A 4,809-nucleotide genomic window follows, 5' to 3' on the forward strand; every position below is an offset into this window, starting at 1 on the left:
ACATACACACACATATATATATATATATATATATATATATATATATATATATATATAACTACAACAAAGTAAACACTTTAATAAATATATTATTCATTTGAAAGGATACAAAACCGCTTCAGGTGAACAAAAACAAGCAGATGTACATCATGTTGATTAGTGCACTATGAGCGATGCAAAACAAATATTTTAATCACATACTATATTTGTACAAATTGTAATATAGTAATACTGAAATGCAACAATTGCTACACAGAACAAATGGTCACATTACTAAAGACAGCTCAAGTTAGAAAATGTAAGTAAATGTAATCATTTTTGGGCTGTGGCTGCTTATGAGACGCTGTCAGATTATATGAGCGTGCGCTTTATGTATGATTACTTATGTACTTGCAATCTAGCAAGTAAGTGTTTTTAGTAATACTAAATGTGTTTATAGAACTATATTTTATATTAAAAGAGATATTGTAAAATAGTGACTCTTCGTATTAAATGGACAGCAATATATTTAAACATGTCTGGCAGCTTGACAAATGGGAGTTATAAAAGTTATTATTATAGCTTAGATTGATTTCTCTTGCTGTTGGAGGCTGTAACGATCTTTGAAATAACTGTGCTTGGGCCTTCAGTGCTGTGCTTGTCCTTTTTTAAAGAACCACTTAAAATTTTCCCTTTTAATTAGGTACAGTAAGGTTAAACTTATAACTAAAGGACCATTTACTGATTAATTAATATCTGACTATGATGCTTATTGTGTGCCTGTGTTCATATAGTTTCAGCAGTACTGACATTATTCATAAATGAGCTATTAACTAAGTGTTTTCCCTCAGTAAACTCTTAATTTGCTGCTTATTAATAGTTAGTAAGGTAGTTGTTAGTTTAGGTATGGGGTTGGATTAAGGGATCTAAAATATGATCATGCAGAATAAGACTTTAATATGTGCTTTATATGCTACTAGTTAATAATGAGAATTGGTCTCTAAACTCAAGTCCCAAAAAATCCCAAAAGCAAGCATGAAACAGTGCTAATATACACTCACAGTGTCAGTCATCTCATTCATTTTACTCTTCCACGGACACAAACAACAGCAACATCTGGAGACTAGATGTCGGCGTGTCCAGCAAAGCTGAGAAAATGAAGAGCGACTTTTAGGAGCAACAACCAGTATGAGAGAAGATGGTAGTGCTCACGTGATCCATCTCCTCTCAAAAACTGATCATTTCTATTAGCAACTTTCTGATTTTGACCACGGGGAAACTTTTAAGCAAAATGATAAAGTGTCTCTGAGATCATGAGACTTGCAAGAAGGTTTAAAAATGTATACAGCAAATAAAATTATTAAAAAATGTGTTTTGAAAATGTGTTACATGTATGAAAACAAACACAACCATATAAATAATCAAATGTACTGAATAAATTAACCATATTAGTAAACGTATTACTATTTGAATAACACATTTTATTGTGAAAAATGTTGTATGCTAACTAAGAACTAGAAAATCTATTTTAAATCTTAAATCTATCTTTAGTTCAGCACTTGTAAATGCTGCAACATCAATTCTTTATTGATGAGCATTTGAATGTTTTAGCAAATAAAAGTTGTAAAAGCACAACTGTACTATCCACAAACAGTGAATCAACTAAATGCCTTACATGTCACAACAGACTAATGTTAATAATGCTGTTTCTTGCATATTGACATATGTAAATATTGTAACAAGTTTCATTAATGTAGTGGTAGCTTTTAGGAGCGGCAAAAAATAAATAGACGTATACAGACAAATACATTTTAGTGCATACTGCCACTAATTTAGCCACTTATAATTGACATGAGTGCTTCCCCAAGCATCAGCCAAAACTGTTATTTAGATACTGAGCATTATTCATTACTCTGAGCACATGCAAGTCTGGCAGATTTATACTGTCTGATGACGGTTTAGAAAAAGCCTTCAGAATGACTTTTATTCATCTGTACGTATGATGAACTATGTCATATTTCACATCTGCTTAACATGCAACAATACACACAATGACAATAAATATAAAGAGACGTGTATACATTACAGTTTATATGATACAATACAATGCAGTGATCTGACTGTTCAGAGACACTGCTTTAACTGATGAGGCTCTGCTTCTTGCTCAGACTCATTATGCACCACTCATCCACTGATGCTGATGCTCTCTGTCTGGTGTTCAGTAAAGGATATTAATCATTAAGTTATTTCTACCAGGTCTGATCTCTCTGGAGGCCCTTTAGCAACCTCGTTATATCAGATAAATCAAATGGATGAAATCAAAACAGAGCATTTCTTTTTGAAAGTCTAACAGCAACATTAGCCAAAAATGATTTTGAGATTTCGAATTAATATTGTGGAAGTGAGTGAGAAATGACTTATCTTTTATCAGTTAATGTTGCACATATGGGCTTGGGTTTAATGTTTCATTTCAGCTAAAATAGCTTCAGTTGTGTTCATTAGATCAGCGAGAAAAACTTTATCATTAGGAATCAATTCCTTGATGTTTTTTTTCAAGATAAAAGAGCTTGATGTACTATGAGGCAAACTGTACAGTACTTGATGTTCTGACCTTCTGCAAATGTCTGACATCACACAGATGAGCATCTCAAATCGCACTTAAACTTTCCCCTCTGTGCATCATCCTAAAGTCTTGAAGTTGAACCATCCGACATGCCTGTTTGAGAATGTTTTAAAAAGCAATGAAATGTCCCTGGTCAGTGTATGAAATGTTGCATCACGCTTAATAAATCGTATCATTGTTGGATGTAACGCATTACAAGGAACACGTTACGTAATCAGATTACTTTTTTTCAAGTAACTAGTAAAGCATTACTTTTAAATTTTAGAGTTACTTTTTCAAATAAGTAGCACAAGTTACTTTGTTTTCCCATTTATTCACTGACAGCTCTCCTGTCTCCATGTTGAGAGAAATTGGGAGTGAGGTACAGACGCACTTCCCTAATTTCACTTTTGGTGTGAAAGGGCCAAAAATATATACCACTGCCTAGTGTTTTCTTTTAATGCACAGGCACTACTCATAGGATTCAAAGCAAATCGACTGCTGTGTGAATCTGTGAAGTATTAAGCCGGATTCAGATAGTAATTGTTTCTCTGGGGCACGTAAGCAATTTTCAACATTTACAGGGGTTAGTCTGTGATTTTATTGCCATCTGAATCCAGAATGTCAGTTTTTTTTCTCCCACCACCCCCAGCCAAATTACCTACTGCTTTTTGACAAACACCAAGGTCGTGTAGTAATTTAATTGAATGTCTGAATTCACATCTTTGAAGAAGAAATCGATTCAACACGATTGACCACTGCCGAACACCATATGGTAACTGTTGCACTTCGCTGTAATTTGCATGCAAATTTATTACTGAAATGTTGGAAAGTATTTACAAGAACAATATTTCATAACTGCTCCACCACAGTGAGTGGGAGCTGTTCAGAACAAAAAGAAAGGGAAGAAAAGCACGTAAACATGTGAAATGGGGCATTATTAAGGCAGCAACATAACAGTAAATAATTACATACATAAAAATATAAACCAAGCAGCTTTATGTTTACCTTATGTAAATAAAAGCTTGCATTAACTTATTTCTGCTAATATCCACATTTTTAATGACATCCATCAAGACAGAAAATCATTTAAACAAAATGCGTCTATTTTCCTTTTTTTAAACAGGAGATTTAAATAATCAAATAATAAATCGGTTATTATTAATTATGACTTTATTCTTATTATTCCAAGCATATGGCATTTTATTTACAGCAGACAGTCATGCGGCAGGCCATGTGAGCAGCACATTCCCGGGTTCGTAGGATCACAGAACTCGCTTCTCCGCTGTGATCCCCATCCGAATCCATTTAATCAGCAGTTTAATAACCAGTTTAGTCACTGAGTAAATGTATTCTTACAGACGTCCACATGAGAAACAATTAATGTCTTGTTAAGACATTAATGTGATTAGTATGAATGTGATTAGGGCTAAAGTGTGTCTTTCCTGAATGAATCAGTGATTTTCAAAGAAACTGTTGAGTGAATGATTCAATGACTCACTTATAAAGACAATACAGCATGTGTCCATAATTGCCCTCTTAACCCTTAATGATGGATTGGTCACACGTTATTTTAAGGTCCAGTTCTCACTATTAATTACGACTTTTGCCATGATAAACTCCTAATTTTGTTGTATTTTTGTCACTTTTATTAGTTTTTATTATTATTATTATTATTATTAATTCATTAATTCATTAATTATATAAATAAGATATTTAATACTATATTTGATTTCAGCTATCATTTATTTTAAGTATTTTTTTCAGGGTTTTAGTTATACTATAACTATAATATATGACTATAATAACCCTGATAGTTACCATTTGTATTTAAATGTAAATTATATTAAAGTCTGGTAGTGTGTGATCCTCAGTCGTTTAGTGTATAATGGCCAGTTTTTCCTCTGTGACTATTACAAAGTCGGAAGCGTATGAGGCCCAGTGTTTTGTAGTTGTGTAGTGCATTCCAGCCTTTTGTAATAGTTTTCAATGGCTCCTTCGCAATAACCATTTATTATTTTATGGGCTTTATTAAAATAAATACTCAATATAGTAACCTAGAAATCACTCTATTGTCTTTCTATAGCAGCAGAAACACTGTCAGTGTCCACACGGGTTTGCTGATGCTGTTACGCAGAACGTCTTTTGTGTTCAGCAGAAGAAAGCTGAACCCCCCCCCCCCCCCCCCCCCCCGGGGCTTCGTAAACATGACCCTGGCCCCCCCCCAG

Source organism: Sinocyclocheilus grahami, unplaced genomic scaffold (genome assembly GCF_001515645.1).
Source record: "Sinocyclocheilus grahami isolate Dianchi unplaced genomic scaffold, SAMN03320097.WGS_v1.1 scaffold1063.1, whole genome shotgun sequence".
NCBI classification, from domain to species: domain Eukaryota; kingdom Metazoa; phylum Chordata; class Actinopteri; order Cypriniformes; family Cyprinidae; genus Sinocyclocheilus; species Sinocyclocheilus grahami.